Raw genomic sequence first — 21,155 nt, forward strand, 5'->3', positions numbered from 1 at the left:
TCGGTGCGTCATCAAAATTACGCACCGATTGTCGCGCCGGTCACTGACTTTCAGCAGGCCGTCTAATGACATATCTGCAATAAGTTCAGTGGTTCTCATTAATATCCTGTAATCACATCTGAAATTATTGAATACATTTCTTTGACAAGGATAAAATGCAAGTGCGAAAGAAAAATGACTATACTAACGATAAACCTTTGCAATAGAATGTGCATCAATTACTTGATGTGATTTTCCGTCAAAAAAAAAAAAACCAGCTAAACAAAGCTTTTTTTCTTGTATATTTGTAATGGCTGACCGAAACTGCTTAAGAAGACACAAATTTAGATTAGTCAGACTCGGTGATGAGGTGCCAGCAACATTTTATAAACTACTGGTAGCATGCGTGATTACTTATTGTCGTGACAAAATGAATTGCATCCTTGTCAGCATTAGTGAGATGATGAATCATCGCTAAAGGGCTTCAGCATTGAAAATATTTAGTATGAATTCCACCCACCGAAAGGAGGCATTTCGTTGTTAATTTAACGTGTTTTTCGCGCTTGCCAGAAAAAATTGCTACAATTTGGTAGCCATAATGTAAAAAGATGTTATGTTTTAGCGTTCTCGGAGAGGACCTTAAGCCGTTGGTCCCCTGGTTGCTTTCTCACAGGCATTCGTGCTTTCTTAGCAGTCAGGTAAAAAATCTCAGTATCTTGTTGATTCAGACCGACTATAAAACCGAGAATATCAGTTATTCACTGACCTGGAAATCTGCTCTGATCAACTTCGATCACAAAATACCAGTATTTTGGCAATGTAAAAGCAAATTACCTACACATCACTATACATCGTGTATAGTCTAACCGTGCCAATTGCACTTGTTTCACTATTATGCAAAAAAAAAGAATAGGGAACCTATACAAACATCGGTCACGTGATCCATTCCATCTCCAAAGTAAGCACATATCTGGAAATCAAAACATCCCTCCCAACGATCATGAAGAGGTAAATATTATGAAGAACATCGTTTTCCCCGACAGCCGTCTGAACGAACCCATTACTCCATGTCAGATCTATTGTCAACGAACTCGGGAATACAATGGACCGGGTTCGTTACCTTGGGCAGACGCCGAGCTCTCGCTCGTACTCGGGAACCTGGTAGCTTCCAATAAGGAATCGGAATTTCTCAAGGGAGTCGAATCATATACTGGATAGAGCGACTTCTTTCCTATTTTTTCATTGCTATTCATTCAGATATGCCTTGCCTCGGAATGTCAGGAGGGGGATACGCTACTAATCTCATACAAATTTAACCTATTTACGTGTATAGTTCCTAACTTCCTATCTCGATAAACTTATGATAATTTTCACGATTTTGAACAGGCGTGCAAATGAAAAGGGAGACGGGGAAGGAATGTACACGTGTGTTTTGTTTACAAAAGGATTTACATGAAGTATTTGTAGAGAAAGAGATATTTAAAAAATAAAGAATAGAGGTGGACCCGTCGGTCGATCCATTTATGCATGAAGACTATTAGTATCCCTGAAGTGTAACATCATCTTGAAATGTTAAACTCTCCTTCACATGTGAAATAGTATTAGATAACAACCTTAGACCCGAACTCGTGTTATAACATTTGATCCAGATTCGACATGTCCAACAACAAAAAGTTCATGGTGGCTTGCCTCTGAAAGGAAAAATGTTATATTCATACAGACTGTGCTAATGTTTGATGACATTATAAAATTTGACACGAAGGTAGTGCATGTGGATGGCTTAGGCCAAATGAGAAAGCTTTGCCACATATATAAATCATGATTATAGGACAGTGCAATGGTATATGAAAACAAATGCTTCAATAACACCTGACCGATTAAACAGGCGAAGAAAAAAAGTTTTTTCACATCAAAAGCACCCGTTCATACAAAGTACGCGTATGTCGTCATTTAGACGCAGTGCGTCATTTAGACACGAGTCGTCATTTAGACGCGGTGCGTAATTAAGACGCGGGTTGTCGTTTAGACGCGGTGCGTCATAATCTTGACGAATTAAACCTGCGTCAGCGACCGTTGAAGGGTTCGTCGCACCTTAAGTGAATGGAAAGATCTTATACCACTTGGTCTGATACTAACTGCGATATCACTGTTTCAACCAATTGATCTATTATCAGATTTACGCAACTTCCACTTTGTCTAATTGTTGATTGGGCTAACACCCACTTGGCTAAATATAGTTTTGTATCATGTTTCAATGACCCTTCGTCTGCCATATTCAGTCCAAAGACCATTTTGTATAACCACCTGTCGAATCGGGTGTCAGTTGTGTCAGACCATGCAGACAATAGGCAAAATAGGTATAACATATTTCCAATTATAGGAATTTGAATGGTAAGTGCGTCAAGGTGCACGGCAATGAGACTAGAGGACAGGGGATAAATTGATTGTAGATTGGATTATGTAGATAGGATTAATAGACAAGTAGGAGGTGACCAACTGTCATTTTAGACGAAGTGGCAAATTGAAGTGACTATACATAGGCTCTCATGGCGCTATATGAAAATGACAGCAACAGACCGTTCCAATCATAAAATTGCGTGTTTTGAGGGAAACACGATAAGGGGTATGGGATATAGCATTTCCAAGTGGAGGCGGGTAAAATGTGTTTTTCTGGTAACATTACAGTCAGACGTCCATACCATTCATTCACCTAGCGCCCATGACTTTGCTCCAATATAACATTCACATACCATCTGTCAAGTATAATCTACACATTTCTGTGCCGAATTTGGGGGAATCGAGATTTTGATTCTGTCAGCCTTTCCAAAATATTTAAAGGCCATTTGAAGAAAAGAATGAAACCCACATGTTTATCAAATTTCAGGAGAAAATGGTATCATGTTATGTTCCTAAGCTGACGAATGAATTCATACGACTTTCTTCTTCTTATAATATATCATTTTATTTAAAATATTACCACAAATATCTTGTTTTTCTTTCTTTCTGGGGCACTGGAAACTGGACCATAGACCTGTCTGTATGTTTGTAAGAGAATACAAAGACATTAAATTCAATACATTCTCTCAGAAAATAACATGATATCATCACCAATACCATTGGAAATCTAGGGTGGTATTTATCACATGATAGTTTAGCCACATAGGATTTAAACGTTCAATGTGTTCTGAATATCTGATTACAGAATACGAGAGAACTTATGTTTTAAACACTTAAAAAGAAGGGATGGACCTATGCTTAAGATAATTGTTAGTGAGAATATGCAAACATTACATCATGATTCAATTCGTGAATATAATCTAACATGTTCGTATGAAATAATAATTTAGTTTCGTCATTCAGATCTTTTAGAATAAAAAGGTATTTTCAAAAATGAAGAAGACGACCTTTAATATGTGTTTCTGTTTCCGCTTGTGTTTCATCCCCTGCTTTTAACTTCTTCGCCCTTTTGGTAAGCTGTACAAACCAATCCAGCAGTGCGACTCCGTTTCTCTAAGAAAAAGGTTGAATAGTGAAGTCTGTTCTCACTGCTTCACAGAAAATAATAATTTGGATCCATACCAAAACCAGAGAATTTGATTTTTTTCACCCTCTCAAGTCTAAGGGTTGAATATGAGAAAATTACACTTTCAGAAGTGACATTTAGATTTTGAAAAGAATGCGAGCTTTCGAGGATTTTTTTAATGAAAATTATGAACACATTCTCGATTGTTGTCTCCAAAATGGAAATATTTATACACTTTAATCTCACTCTTTTAGAGTGAATATTTTGAACTTTTTTCTAAATTATTTGAGATTGAAATAGTCCTATCAGCATAGTGAGGGCAAAATGGGTGATGGCTATAGCGGATGTGATCCGCCCTTTGGATCATAACTATTAGTGCCCCCCCCCCCCCCCGAATGAAGATGGAATTATACTTTATTTTGCAACGAGGTCTCCATTTTTTTCATGATGAAAATGGTGCCAAATAAGATGTATAAAATCCACCCTTAGCAATCTTGATATCCTCTATCCATCTCTTAAAAAAAAATACGCAAACAAATGTCATCATATGCCTTTATAATTATATTCTTAAATTCGCCCGTTTCCAATTCAATTCGGGCGATTCGCTGATATCAGTTTGTGTCCTGACAGGGGGCATTTGGTATTGAGGAATGGATGTGTTGAGTCGATCGTTAAGTTGACGAACTGTCAAATTTATCAAAAGTATACAATATGATAAAACTAATTTCTGTAACGGCATATCAAAATGAGGCTGAGCATCACTTGACGTTGACGCGGGTTTTTATATCGTGGCAGTGGGGACGGACGATCCAGGGTTGCCTAAATCCACTTTGTATACACACACGGACCTGAGCACTGCCCGCGTTGTTACTTTTTAACGTGATCACTTTATGATCTCCTGCCACATATTTGCGAAGCGCAAAAAACAACTGCGATCGGCGCTAATTTGATGAAATTCTGAATGATAGCCATGTGCACCAAATCGGTAAATTAAAGTGAATGATGTTCGCTTCACTATCTAGTCAAGGAGACAAACCTTCTAAATTTGTTCTGATAAGAAAACAGGTGCTGCGCCGCGTCTCGAGTAATTAGAATGGACTCAAACACGAAAGGAAAGGATCAATTTGCCAAAGTAGATTTGTATTAATAGAAAGAAATAGAAAGACTTTAAGAGAACACCAAAAGGAGTATATTCTGTTTAATTCATACTTCTTTCATTTTACTTAATTTTCAATCTTTTTAAAGCCTGTTTGAGGCCTTGGGGGGGGGGGCTCAGTTCACAAGTGAGCGCATAATATGCACGATAATTTGAGTAACTGATTTCATGAGAACTATTCATTTTACATGTATCTAAGTAGTGAATCATTGAACGATTCCTGAATACAGTTTGCAGACTGGATTTCGAGTACATTACCATTACTTTTGAGTAACCATTAATGAATTCTTTGCCTCTATTGGACTCAAGTAAACATCAATACATTAATAGACTGATGCGACATATCTTATTCAAAGCGAGCTTTCTTCTTTTTTTTGTATATCACAATGTAGTAGTCATTTAAGCATACAAAATGCAGTCAGGGGTTTGGACCATGTATAATATACAATTATGTTGTACCTCATCCTATGTGAGTAACATACCTTACTTCATTTGTTTTCTGCTGTTTTAATATTTCATTTTTTTTATACTTTATATTGTTATGAATACACAATATAAATCGCCATATCTAAGCGGTAACAAACACAACCAATTGAAATATCGTAAAATTAAGCGAATTCTGAATATCATTTGAATCAACCCAGCCGAACTGTCCTTGTGTGTGGATACTTTTTTTTCGTTTCGGAATATATTGTTATTTTAAATTTCCTATTGGATTTCCGGATGATTGGCTGCAGATAGATATATGGTCATGTTGGGGAAAATAACTATAGGGCCTAGGGCCTACTTATAATTGAGTGATGGCATCATGTAGGAATCTCCATGCTTCGCACTGTAATAGGGTCTAAGGATATACTGAATGCTAAAAAATAATGTTCGGAAAAGATACATACTGTCCAGATTGACAATGCACAAATTGCTGAATATGACTATCATGACTATGGCACAACTTATGTAACAGTGAATGGTCTTTACCCTTGTTGTTTGAATGATCCTAGTCATCCTAGTCTTGTGGAGGTGTCGTGGTGTAGTCACTCGACTCTTAAACCAAGGGTCGAGGGTTCGAATGTCCTTTGGCATGTTCTTTAACAAAGCACTTATCCACTTTTGTCACTCTCCATCCATGTGTTAAATGGGTACCCTTTAGGATGTAAAATCAATGTGATTATATTTGCATGTGTGCAACAGGATACTTGTACTACCAAGGGAGTGGAGATGTTGCAGTTTATGTGTGGAAAGTGATGGATTCTATGCCGGGGTAATGACAATGTCAAGCGCTTAAAAACCAACGTATAAATGTAACAATTATTATTTTATTTATAAACTTGTTAACATTGTTTGTACACTCTACACTCCCTATGGAATATTTCAAATTGAATAATAATGTAGTGGTCTGAATTATTATATAATAATAGTTATGACTTTATATAACTTAGGTTATACTCATTAGACCATACCGTATGGGAGCTAAGAGGGAAAGTGGTGTGAAAATTATTTCCCAAACAGTATGTCAGGCACAATGAAGTAGTTAAAGATATATATTTAATGATTTTACTTTTATAGAAATACCAAGGTATCATACTTACAAATACATAAACACCACGGCATCACGAATGATGAATAATTATCCATTGTGCTAGTATATTTCCTATTTCCAAGGCTTTAATCCAGAATAATCACACAAAATTGCTGTTTCATCAAAATATTCCAAGATCAGAAATGATCGAATACGAATTTGTCAATAAATCCTTGGTAACGTGGTAGTTACTATGCACTGATCACCTTTAGGTCATTTAGCTTGAAAAGCGAATTGAGGGAATAATCTTGCCAGTCTCGTTCCAGAGAATGTTAGTATAAGCTAAGTTACTATTCTCATTCGCCGATTGTATTTCAGTCTGCAGCTCAATACTTAAATTACATCAAACACGAGCGACTCGTTGCTAGCGACACCTTGGTTTATTCGCACGTGTTTAAATCCCCTTTGATCGTCTAGTGAGCAAACACACACACATCACTCTTTATATCCTACATCAGACAAACATTCAGCCTTGCATGAACCATGACAACGCTCAAACCTATACCTGAGATCGCGAAAGCTCCAAGATCGAATCCCCCTGAGACCGCGAGTTAGGCTAAATCACCTTGTGTACCTATATACCGCCAAATGACGAGCAGACGACCACGACGCCACAACTATCGTACAACTTGTCAATCGCCGATACTTTAAGTGCAGCCGCAGGTCGCAGTCCGTGATTTACGCAGAGCCTGACAGCAAGTTGCTCGCGACGAATGTCACAGTACTCGATACTGATGTCTGTATTTATCAAAGATAAGCTACATTGTCATTCATAAAACCAGTCCTTCATTCCTTTTGGTCCCTTGCCAGGCTCATCAATATTGCATGACTGTCGTTAAGACATTAACAAGTCGGACGTTTTTTTTCTACTTCGATGATTCAAACTGCACTGGGGGCGTGACTGGCCATGAAAACGAAAAAAAAAGACCAACACAACGCTGAAATATGCCTCAATTTTTTTTGTATTATTAGGAAGTTTGTCTGCGCTTCAAATGAAATCAAATGAACTTGTTATAAATATACAATCAAGATTATATAATTTTCTTAAAAAATACATATTTACGACTACTTGCTGACTTGTCATTTTGGTTATGCCCGTATTGGTGCGTAGTGATGACAAAATCTAGAACATATTGCAGAACTTTATTTCCAACTTCCAAGGCTTTGAAGAATGTTACAAAGAAAAGGATGGTCCAGACGTAACAAATGTTTCATTTTAAATTAACATATATTCAGCTTTTGAGGGCAATTCTTTTAATAGTATCTAGTTAAAAGGTCGTCACATGAATAAGCAATTAACTTCAAATGAGGGATTTATAATTACTACAAAATTACGTACGCTTGCCAAGCTGGACCACTGAAATTGGCACATTGAAGGCATCGGTATCGATTTTTATCAGGTTATTGATGTATTTTTATTTGGGGGAAGAAACCCGTTGAATTATATTAATGGCATGCGCCTCTAATCAATAAAATAGTCTGTTTTAAGCTCCAGGAAAATGACATCGTATGAGACCTACATACTTCAGTTACGACCAGAGCTGGACTGTAAAATGTAGGTCGATCAAACAGGGTCAATTACTTGGACAATATGGTCGATATTTTGATAATTATTTGTCGGTATAGCTCATTTATTGCAAACCCCCCAAAATAAACCCTTCGTGGTAATTATATTCGCATGAAAGACGAGAGATCAAGTCATTAACCAACGAGAGGAAATCCGGTGGGTGTTTCACAAAACAGTTGGCAAAATTGCAAATATTTCATACATGACTGAACTTTATAGTATTTACAGGGCTGTTCGTAAGTTAAATGCGATTCTACGCATGATATCGTTTCTTGGTACCAAATCAGAACGATCCTCAAGTCCATTTGATTTTCATCAGCTTAAGTTGAATCCCAGTCATATTTGTATATCCGAATTCGTTTCGTTAATCACTTGAATAATAAATCTATTATTTATAGATCAACAATTTTTTGTCCCCCGCCATTCCCACTCGTCATCATTTATTTTTTTTCAATACGGGTGGGATTTTTTTTTCTAACAAACTTTTTAATAAATCGATATTTCTGTATATATCGTCTTTGGCCGGCCCGCGCGCTTTGATGACGATTAGAAAATAAACTCCTTGTCCATGCCCATTATTTAACTAATGAAATCTTCATCACTCTGTTGGTACACGAAGAGCAAAACGCATTCAGAGTGACAAATTCTTCAAAAGAAGTAATTAAGTTTTAGGGGGGGCAAAAATATTCAAGTGCACGCAGAGGGCGGTAGACCGAAAAGGACAGTAGCAAGTTTTCACAAAATTATTTGAAAATAGACAAATAAAACAAGGTATGGTGTAGTAAATAGCTATTTTTCATAATGGTGCTATTGTTACTTACTGTATGTTAGTATTGAAGATTGCCTGAATAAATATAATAAAAGCTCTTCAAACAGAAACCATGTTCTGGTGAGACTATCGCAGTACGCACTAACCATTCTGACTACCAGTAAACTCTTTTCTAGAAAGAGTAAATGAACTCACTAAACGCCTGGAAAATAAATGATGAACGGATTCTCTCTGTCCAGAAATATAGCCAGTAGGGGGGGGGGGGGAATCTGGCCCGTGCGCCCCTCCCCAATCCTTTGAGAGTCAGAGTCAACATTTTCATATAAATATGTCGTTCACACACGAGTGTGCACCCCCACCTTCTTTGAGAGTCACAGCAAATGGATAAGGACTTTTCCCCACATTTTTGTTTTGCTTGTCAAATTTTACGCGGACAAAAGGACCTCCATTTGATTTTTTTCTGCTTGTAAAATTTTCCTTGGGAATATGTACCCCACCCCGCTTTGGAAAATCCTCGATCTGCCCTTAGAAATAACAGATGCTTATCATCTTTAATCGGGAATGATATTATGTTAAAGTCACCATAAAATGATGTTCAGATTTACATTAGTTTCTACAGTCTTTTCATATAATTATTTAAAAACTTGGGTCATGGTAAGAAATTTAGATGAAATTGCATGCAAGTCCAGAGCATAAACATCATGACTCTATGGCCTGTGTTGTGAAGTTAGGTTAAACTTAGATTATGGTTTAACTCTGTACTAAAATTATGGGGAGCCAAAAATTCTGTTTATATTGTGTATTTCTTGCTATTTTGCTTCCTTTTGCTTCCATAATGAGGAAAAATACTTCAAGACAATTCAGTTATCATTCCCAGACAATTATGAACACTTTGGGTGTCATATAAGTTAATAAATTAGATATGTTCTGTTCGGGATTTGTGCCCCAATTGGCTCTCCATAGTTAAACCGCAAAAACTCGGGTTCAAAATAGTGTCCTAAGACAAAAAGAACTAAGTAATTAAATGCCGATATCAAAGTTTAGTCTTAATCTTATTTAAGAGTAATCAATCAACCATTATATCAAAATTATCTAAATCTGTTTTTTTTATAAGAAATGGGTCATCATGCATGATGTTTTACCCTAAATCTGATTTGTTCTAATATAAATATAAGAACAGAAGGAAAATACTTCGAAGCTGACTTTTAATTACGTGCCTCTTGAGTTTGGCCGCTTCATGCAACACAGTTTCGTGTGGAAGGGCAACCATGTAAATCTTGCATGAAATCTGCAAGACTCATTAAGGCTTCTTTGTGACTTCCGTTTCATGTGTGAACTCTTTTGTTTTTCTTTATGGGAGTTTCACACGTCATCCTTGGAGTTGGGAATGAACTTTGATAGAAAGGGTAGCTTAGTGTTTCTTTTAAAATCAAGGGTCCAAATAATTATCTTACGAACGGACCCCCCTCCCTCCCCACAAAACGGGAGTAAAATACAGCTCACATCTAAACAACACAATATATTTTCATTCACTATAATCATTATATTATTTACCCCATGTCTTTACAATTTGTGGGTAGGCCATTAAAGAAAATGGAAAATAATTAAAGTTGATATGCCGAATGTAGAGAAACATTTCACAATGATAAATCCCAAAATCTGTTCCCCAAAAAATCTGCGTAGTGTAAGGTAATTCCCTGAACAAACACATAAGTATTAATAAATGGCAAATCAAGGGGCGACTTAAATTGAAAATTGAATGTACCTCATTTTTTTCCATCTGTTCTCTGCTTTTTTTATCTTTAATAATAATTTCAGAGTTTTTAACAATGTTCTTAAATTTGTGAACATGAATATTTTACACTTATATTCGTAATAAAAATAAAACAATCCTACATTTATACATCATACATGCAGTGATTGACTATCCCTTTGCAGCCCAAAACAACAAAGATTTTATTTTTAAACAAAGCCTGGTCATGCACGTCGAAACCGTAACTGATCGCCGACTGTTACAAACACAGGTAGCCCGACGTGATCAACGACCATGACTGATCACCGCAATCTACATTATCGCGTCGACATCGACCAGTGAAGCGCGACGGCGGATCCATCGTCACCTTCTTATGTGTTTTATCCACTGCTACGCCATGGCTTTATCCTTTGATCGTGTTAAGATTTAAGTTCAAGCCAACACGTCTATCTGTGATATCTTTATCTGGAAGCATGTATCTCTATAAATATATCTCTTTCCCTCTACCCCTCTCCCACTTTATATCTCACTATGCCCCCTCTCTGTCCTTTTACATCTCTCCTTTCTCACCGATTACGACATACGATACGAGGTTCCTACTATCATTCTCGGCGCAAAAATCAAATTCGTAATGCAAATCGTATAAGGATCGTAGTTTAATCGTTATGAGTACCGAGTTATTTATAGATCTCGGGGTTGATCGTTAAAATTATAACCGGAGAAAAGGTTTAGTTTTAAAGAATTCGCTACGATCATTTTTGTTTGCGAACCGTGATTGTCAAGGGCCGTTACATAAAACAAGTGGAATGCCTCTGGCCGTCTCACCTGCATCACGCGGTTCAATATAGCAGCATTGCTGACTCTGAATACTACTCTAACTCGCACAAGATGTTCAGTGATACATGGTTACTTTTATGTCCACTTTTTATGAACTAGACCAATAAACTTACAGAGATATGATGGTTATTCAACAAAAAAACCCAACATGGCCAAAGTTCATTGACCTTACATGACCTTTGACCTTGATCATGTGACCTGAAACTCGAACAGGATGTTCAGTGATACTTGATTACTGTTATGTACAAGTTTCATGAATCAGATCCATAAACTTTCAAAGTTATGATGGTAATTCAACAGATACACCCAATTCGGCCAAAGTTCATTGACCTTTGACCTTGGCCATGTGACCTGAAACGCGCACAGGATGTTCAGTGATACTTGATTACTCTAATGTCCAAGTTTAATGAAATAGACCAATAAACTTTCAAAGTTATAATGGTAATTCAACAGATACCCCCGATTCGGCCAAAGTTCATTGACCCTAAATGACCTTTGACCTTAATCATGAGACCTCAAACTTGCACAAAATTTTCAGTGATGCTTGATTACTATTATGTCCAAGTTTCATGAATCAGATCCATAAACTTTCAAAGTTATGAGGGGAAATCAACAGATATCCCCAATTTGGCCAAAGTTCATTGACCCTAAATGACCTTTGACCTTGGTCATGTGACATGAACCTCATGTAGGATGTTCAGTGATACTTGATTAACCTTATGTCCAAGTTTCATGAACTAGGTCCATATATTTTCTAAGTTATGATGACATTTCAAAAACTTAACCTCGGGTTAAGATTTCGATGTTGATTTCTCCAACATGGTCTAAGTTTATTGACCCTAAATGACCTTTGACCTTGGTCATGTGACATGAAACTCTAATAGGATGTTCAGTAATACTTGATTAACCTTATGGCCAAGTTTTATTAACCAGGTCCATATACTTTCTAAGTTATGACGTCATTTCAAAACTTTAACCTCAGGTTAAGATTTGATGTTGACGCCGCCGCCGCCGCCGCCGTCGGAAAAGCGGCGCCTATAGTCTCACTTTGCTTCGCAGGTGAGACAATAACTAACGATTATTGTAACTTTTAAATTATGCCCTTAAAATCTTGATTTGTTACCATGGTAGTTGATAGTGGCAAAGTTACCACGATCGTAGATTCTTTATGAAATAGTTCCGAGTCACATCTCTATGGTCCAAAGTCATCGCAGATTCATAACAAAGCGTTCAAGCTAGCAACGTCAAACATCTAAAATGCATGCATTTGTTCAAAATAGTTTCTAGATATGTGAATAATCAAACATTCGTGTGTTTTTTTATTCAATGTACTTCTCTTTATTAGCAAAAAACATCATGCAATTTCCTGGAGAAATAAAAATATGATAATGATGGATTTCCATGAAGTTTAAGATGATTAGATCGATAGTAACTCTTTGTAAGACGGGGTCGTTGCATCAACATAATATTTTAGAATGAATGACAATGTATAGCTATTCATATATAAATTTTATATATGATTAGCAATTTATATGTGAATAGTTATACATTGCCATTCATTTTAAAAGGGACAAAATGGCAATTATTCGAAAATAAACTCAGTTGGTGACGTGCATAGTTTCAAAGTAAATATTTCAGAGATTAGATAACAATTATTTTACTGGATGGTGTTCCCAGTAGCTAACCGCAGGGTGACGAAATGAAACTGATCGAGAACGTCCACCCTGATCATGATGCTGCTCAAGCCCTTTTACCTTTTTAAAGATAAGTGTCTATTGATAATCATAGATGGGTGACGTACCACCCATATTCCTTCCCTGGCTACCAGTAGCGTAATGGCCCAACATTATGAGGGGCCTGTCACGGCGCAAGGGGTAAAATTTTCTAAAAAGCTGCGAGCCAGCAAAAAACGAGCAAGCCGAAAGCCTTTTTAATACAAATATCTCAATTGTGATAGATTTTGACATGATATTCAGAAATAATACGTATTACCCCTTTTCTTCTTTTTAATGTTCGCCTTTGTCTTGGTCGTGAAAATTTGGGGGTGCGTGCCCCCTAAGCCCATTTGTGCCGATGGCGGCTACGAAAATACATGTATATATGTGCAACATTCTTATGTCAAAACATGGCAGACTTCAAGCTCAAGACCAGCCTACAATTCTATCCCTTGGATACAGGCAAGCTTACATTGATGTATCTACCAGAAATACAGTCTGCATCATTATCTTTGTTTTATGCTCTGATTGACAAACAGATCTAAGCCATTCAGTGAGCATGCTGTCCAGAGGGATCTCCTGTAACACCACCATGCGTAGGCCTGGGTAGGGTGAAATGGAAGTTCCCCAGCCTCCCCGAGTATAGACAGGATACCAATAGAGTATCCCAGAAAAAAAAATACACACGGGGCAAGCACTGGACAGTGTTTCATGAACATTGGAGTCCGACAGGTTATCAGGGGTCCGTTTCATAAAACTGTGACAAATTAACAATAACAGTTAAAAGCCTCCCCGTAATATTGTCCCTCTCAGTTTTTGACGTTGGGGTAATCGATGTAATCAAGTATACCTTCTAAGTTATGGAAGCTGTGATCGTTTTATGTTCTATTTTCTATGGGTGAGGAGGAGGGGGGGGGGCTGAGGGTGCACCTTATGGCCCTATCTCACCAACGGAGACGTCGCCGCGACAGTCTCCAACTTATCAGTCGCCGCAGTCGCGGAGACGTCTCGGAGACAAAAATGGCTTGCGCTCTCACCAAGGAGACGTCTCGATGGAACGTTTGAAAGATCATACACCTGACTTGGAGCAGGAGGAGGGATATACCATACGAATCCATGACACATGCTCCGGCGACGATTGCTCCGGTGACAAATGCTCCCCAAAATGCGACATTTGCTCCGCGACATTTGCTCCGCCGACATTTGCTCCGCCGATATTTGCTCCGCCGACTGTTGCTCCGCCGACAGTTGCTCCGCCGACTGTTGCTCCGCCGACATTTGCTCCGCCGAGAGTTGCTCCGCCGACAGTTGCTCCGCCGACAGTTACTCCGCCGACAGTTGCTCCACCGACAATTGCTCCACATTTAGCGACAAATGCTCCGGCGACAAATGCTACCTGAACGACACATGCTCCGGCGACAATTGCTCCGCCAATATTTGCTCCGCATGTAGGGACAGTTGCTCCACCGACATTTGCTCCGCATGTAGGGACAAATGCTCCGCCAATAATTGCTCCGTCCACAATTGCTCCATCGACAGTTTCTCGGCATGTTGCTTTAAAAAAATAAATATAAGACCTAAAAAAATACCTGCGACAAATGCTCCTCGAATAACAATTGCTCTGCTCACGATTGCTCTACCGACAGTTACTAGGCCTAAAAGAAGACAAGACACTTGCTCTGACGAAAATATTTGTTACATCCTTTTGCGTTACATACTTTTTTGTATTGTTTTGTTTTTCCATTCAAGTTGTTGTGCCACTTTATATCATAGGCGGATCCAGGGGCGAGGGGCCCGGGTCCCCCCTATTGGCGGAGCAAAAAAACAGAGAATAAGGGGGAAAAAGAAGAAAAAAAAGGGAAAAGAGAGAAAAAAGAAGAGGAAGACAAGTGAAAGACTTGGAAAATAAAAAGAATCTTTCATATTTCACTATATAAAATTTTCGCTCGCACTTCGTGCTCGCATTGCCTGTTTGATTTTCATAATTATCTTGTTCAATATGGAGCTTAAATATCACGTTTGGAAGTCAATATGTAAAAGATATTTCGCCGCGGATATCGAACTTTCATTATTTTGTTTGATTTACAAATTGATTGTTTTAAAGTGATTTTTAAAAATGTTAGTTTTACGATCTGAACATTAATATTTTCTGCTCGTGCTGCACGCTTGCAAATGTTAACTTATCAGTTACCTTTATTAATTTCGTGTATTCCATACAGTTTTCAAAGTATCCCTTTGCAGGTCTGATAGTCAAAACGTATCAGCTAGCGCTGCACGCTCGCATTTTTATTGGCAAGTAATGTATGTCTCAATATTGATTATACAACAAGCTTCTTAAAATCCACATTTTGTGATAGTCTATCAAAAGTTTCGGCTCGCGATTTGCGCTTGCATTAATTGTTAAAATGTATTCACTCATTCATCTTATTCATAATTACCAAAGTTCTTGAAATGTCCGGTTTTCAGGCCATGATTTCGTGCCCTACTTAGGCATATTAGCTTAAGAGATAGGAGAAGATGGGAGAGGTTGTAAAAGAAATAAGGAACAGAAGTCATGAATGTAGAGAGAGAGAAAAAATTTTTAGTACAGGAGGAGAGAGGGACGGGGGAGAAAGTGGTTTTCAAGGAAAGAAAGGGAGAAATAATCGAGATAAAAGCGCTGATGGGAAATTTAAGTTCAGCCAAACTATTTCTTTTCGCTGAGCAATTCAATTAGGAATGTTAAAAAAGTATAGAATAATGATAAAAACCATACAGCTTTGGAAAAGAAGCGTTGTTAGTTTTACAAAAAAAAAAAAATTTCAGTGGATAGCATTTTCGGCAGAGCTATTATCAGAGGAGCATTTGTCCCTACATCATGTACATGCGGAGCAAATGTCGGCGGAGCAACTGTCCCTTCATGCGGAGCAAATATTGGCGGAGCAATTGTCGCCGGAGCATGTGTCGTTCGGGTAGCATTTATCGCCGGAGCATTTGTCGCTAAATGTGGAGCAATTGTCTGTGGAGCAACTGTCGGCGGAGTAACTATCGGCGGAGCAATTGTCGGTGAAGCAACTGTCGGCGGAGCAGCTGTCGGCGGAGCAACAGTCGGCGGAGCAACTGTCGGCGGAGCAACAGTCGGCGGAGCAAATATCGGCGGAGCAAATGCCGGCGGAGCAAATGTCGACGGAGCAAATGTCGAGGAGCAAATGTCGCGGAGCAAATGTCGCATTTTGGGGAGCATTTGTTACCGGAGCAATCGTCGCCGGAGCATGTGTCGGGTTACCGGGATATCAGCACGCGTTCAGTCACGTGGTTTCTGAAGTGGGTCAAACAGTGTGAAGAAGTGTCGCGGAGACGTCTCCGCAATGTATTATAATTTTTTGGGGTCTCCAGCAGGTCTTCGCGATGTCTCTGAGACGTCCCTGAGAAATCGCGGAGACATCGCGGCGACGTCTCAGCAGTCGCAGATATCATTAGTCTCCGAGACGTCGCAGCAACTGATGGAGACTTCTCGGAGACGTCGCGGAGACTAGAAACAGTCTCCAAAAATATTAAACATGTTTAATCTTCTTGCGACTCCTCGGAGACTCTGTAATTTTCATGAGACGTCTCAGAGATGTCGCGGAGACGTCTCTGCAACTAGCAAAATTTGTAGTCGCGAACTAGTTTCAAGCCCAGTGAGATACCCCTTTACTGTTGTTAAACCCAGTGCATATCCCCGATTACATTATCATGCTGCTTACAATTTGAAATCAATGACGGTGGTAGCGATAATCATGACCACGGTGGGTGTCATCCAACATTCATGTCTAAATATTTAACAAGGGTAATTATAAGGAAAAGTTAAACTGTTGTTGTCAACTCACAAAGTAAATTTTCGGCTTCTATTCTAACTGCTTATATAGGCGTATCCCACCACAAGCCTCAGCTTTTAGGGTATACGCCTTCTTCATTTGAGCTTACAACAAAATATTAGATATATTTTTAGACTGACAGTCATATTTCTAAAAATTTCCAACAAGACATATATATAGACACCGAGGACCATAGTCAATATGACTATGGTGTGGAATCTTGAACAAAAGAATACAGATGGGTATTTAAGAGTTCAAGCAGAATCAACATGATCAAATATATTTCTTGTGTACTTCTCCTTGTGTGTATTTGTGCTATTTTAAAGAAACATGGAGTGCAAATGGTGACAAATTTCCCCTTTTGGCTCGCCTCTTTGTGTTATCTTTCCTTTCCCTTCCCAGTCGCATTTCCCTTCATTTCCAATTCTCGATATATAAAGAAAGTAGGGGACAAATTACCTGCATTGCATTGCAGCAGTAAGGTTCTTAATAAGGTTCTTTTGTATCCTTCTGTATTTGTAGTAACTTAAGAACTTTTTGTTGACTTCGTGTCAAGTCTACCCCAGAAAAAAGTTGATTTGAAGAAAAGAAAAAAAGTATTAAAAAAAGTACAACCCTGAAAATTTCATCAAAATCGGATGTAAAATAAGAAAGATATGCCATTTTAAAGTTTCGCTTATTTTTCACAAAATATAGTTATAATTATGCACAACTCAGTGTTACTGTTATGCAAAAGAGAGAGAGTCGCTGACGCCCCTCACTCACTATTTCTTTTTGTTATTATTGTTTAAATTATACAATATTTCAATTTTTACTGATTTGACAATAAGGACCCTCTTGTCTTTTTTTCACATGAAAACAATGGGAAGAAAATCAGAATATTTCATGTTCCATAACGAAATACAACAGAAATAGTGAGTGGATGATGACTGTCATCAGTCCCCTCATTTGCATACCAAATAGGATGTGAGCATAACTATTACGTGAAAGTATAATAAGCTAAATGTCGTAACTTTCTTATTTTATTTTGATGAAAATTTTAGTGCTATGCTTGTTTGAATTTTCTCTTTTTTATTCAAATCAACTTTTTGTTATGAAAAAGAGCAGAAAATCAGAATATTTCATATTCCATATAATGAAAATCAAAATAAATAAATACATATATCCAAGGAACCGTTGCTGGGCTAGCGCCATGAGTGTTTTCGGGTGGTGTGTGTGCGCTCAATAAGACATCACCATTATTATTATTCTTTATAAGACATTCACCAGGAAAAGTATTCTGAATTCCCAATCTCTAAAATTCTGTTGCGTCATCAACCGAATTTAGGTATTTTCTTTTCACCCTTTTGTTAAGTTCCTACCCTGATTCACTTGAGCAAGTATATTATTTCCGGGTTAAACCATTTATTGGTTTTTAACAAACCATAAGCGTGAAGGGTAAATTTTCATAGTCACCTCTATGGAAAAGTCGTAAAATCGGTAAATGAATTGAAATCACACCGTGGAAAATGAAATATGAAGCGATCTAATTCATTGCTAATATGTAGCACTATATGTAGCTAATATAGTTTCAAGTAAACACTGGGAATTTTTGCCAGGTAGTTTGTTTAGCTAATGTGATGATTGCTTTTTATTCCACATGTTTTGATAATCTAATAGTGTTTGATGGTGAGATAATCATCAGACTGCCGAGAGAGTAAATAATATCAAAATTAAAGTTAAGTAAATAATATCAAAATTATTATATAAGATAAAAGTGTTTTAAAGTGATAATTTTATCGTACCAATGTAAATATTTTTACCTCATGTGTTTATTTTCATTTTTCGTGTCAATTACTAAATTTTTGCTCCTGGGGGAACATTTAACCCACAAGCTTCGCTTTTTAGTTCCCCCCTTTTTCCTCATCTACTATATTATTGTACATGAATTATGAAATGCATTTTTTTTCTGCTCTCTTTATGTATGTAAATATTTAATGACTAAAAATGCATTTATAATGTAGTGTGTTGTAAATATGAATTTGATTTTTACTGATATGGAAATAAAGACATTGAACTGAACATTAAACTGAACTGAACTGAAATTATATTGGGATTATAGTTATATGGTGTAAATTTTAACGTGATTAGCAAAACTCTTATCCCCAAATGAAAAAGCCAAATTTGACCAAGAAAAATATCAAAAGCAGATAATAAGGCATCATGTATTATTCAGGAAAAATGTTAGATTAAACAAAAAAGGTTAAAGGACAAATCCACCTCAACAAAGACTTGATTTGAATAAAAGGAGAAAAATCCAACAAGCATAACACTGAAAATGTCATCAAAATCGGATGTAAAATACAAAAGTTATGACATTATACTTTCGCTTATTTTCACAAAAAAGTTATATATGCACAAATTTAGTCACATGCAAACGAGAGAATCGATGATGTCTCTCACTATTTCTTTTGTTTTTTATTGTTCGAATCATACATTTCAATTTTTGCAGATTTGACAATAAGGACAAACTCGTCTGAACCATAAAATGTTAAACAACGGTAATTCAACATGTTTAGGGAGAAATAAAACTTTGTTTCACAGGACAATGAGGAGAAAATTAGAATATCTTATATTTCATATAACAAAATACAAAAGAAATAGTGAGTGTAATGTCATCAGTTCCCTCATTTGCATACCAACCGGGTGGTGCATACAACTATTTTGTGAAATTAAACGAAACTTTGATGTCATAACTTTCTTATTTTACATCCGATTTTGATGAAATTTTCAGTGTTATATGCTTGTTGGATTTTCCTCTTAATTCAAATCAACATTTTGTTAGGGTGGACTTGTCCTTAGGCCCTAATGGTTCTATAGGTCTAAATCAACATCGCATACATTTATCTCTGCCTCTCATTCAAGTTTAACAAACCTGTTGTTGAATATGTCCGACTGATATACACGATCAATATCGACCCAAAATCTGGTAGATTCTAACCAATAAATTGGTTGATTTTGACCATTATTGTCAGTCGGATAGATATTTACTAGTCTGGGCCAATAATCACGATGAAATAGGAAGATAATTGTTAAAATTCAGAAGAATGCGGATTTGAGATTATCAGCCACAATAACAGGATATATCCGACTTTCATGACATTTGTAACATATAGCAGATTTTTGATCTTATAAAGAGGAACATATCACATTTAAGTCAAGATACGGATTTTAGTTGATTTCCGTTAGGAACGAATCCAAACTTAGATTTGAGATCTACATGTAGGCCCTATACATCTAACATGTCTAATCGACATGTATTTTAACAAATATCATGGAACCGTTCCCATCATTATTGTATCATTGATTCATGAGAGTGAATTTGATAAAGATTTGACAGGAAAGTGCATGAAATAATAAATGCCCTGGATAAGAGTTGATGAGTCTGCCTGGGTATCAGAGGAAATAATTAGGCCAATCTTTTAAATGAAGATTGAGCTAGAAGTTTCGAAGTTTTAAGGATTCGGGTGTTACATTGTACCCTATCGCTCGCATATCTGCACTATTTAATATAATTCCATATGATTCATGTTTACCATCATGTAAAATGGGTATTTATTGCGATAAAAAGATCCTCATTACGGAAACGTCTTTCATGACATCATACCACAAACCGGACTAAACGAAAACCAAAATTCGTTTTACCTTCAAGGTTCCAGGAAAAAGAAAAACACCCAACTTAACGCATCTGCGAAGGGAAAATTAATACAAATCAAAATTAAACAGGTCCTTGACCGGACACTTTAGAAAAAAAAGAGGAATGGGAAACAGATAAAATTAACGAATCCCAAAATATTCCCTTTCAGAATTGCGAATTGCACTGCTGCATTAATAAAAACATGAAAAAGAGAGGGGGAAAAGAGAGAAAAGAACATCCACTACGAAGTAAAATAATGTAGATTAGGTCACGTTTTACGTATTAACATGATATTATTATGGTTTCACTGGGCGTAGAAAAAATAATCCCGAATCAAGTGAGATGATCCTAGTAATTACTGTTAACATCATTAGTAACATCAGGGAAACGTCCTTTTATCATCATTGTTTGTAAACAAAATCGTATCGTTCCTTTTCTCCACTTCTTGTATTATTCAGTGTGGCCCTTTTCTCGCATTGATCAAAACATATACACCTGATTTGTGTGCATCCAACCGGTAATATACATTAGCATTTGGGGATTCAAAAGAAAGGTACATCCTTTGTGGGTATCTTTTGTGCGAAAGAAGACAAGAATTTATGGCATCTGGATGAAAGTGACGCACATTCAGGAAGTATCTCCATTGTGCGAAATGGTGCATTCACGAAGAGCTACTCCTTTATTAAGATTTTCGTGCAGTATTTTACATTGTTCTGAATTTATTTAAAAATATTCTTCTGTGGAAGAAGACTTTCTCCATCTCTACAA

Source organism: Lytechinus variegatus, chromosome 12 (genome assembly GCF_018143015.1).
Source record: "Lytechinus variegatus isolate NC3 chromosome 12, Lvar_3.0, whole genome shotgun sequence".
Lineage (NCBI taxonomy): Eukaryota > Metazoa > Echinodermata > Echinoidea > Temnopleuroida > Toxopneustidae > Lytechinus > Lytechinus variegatus.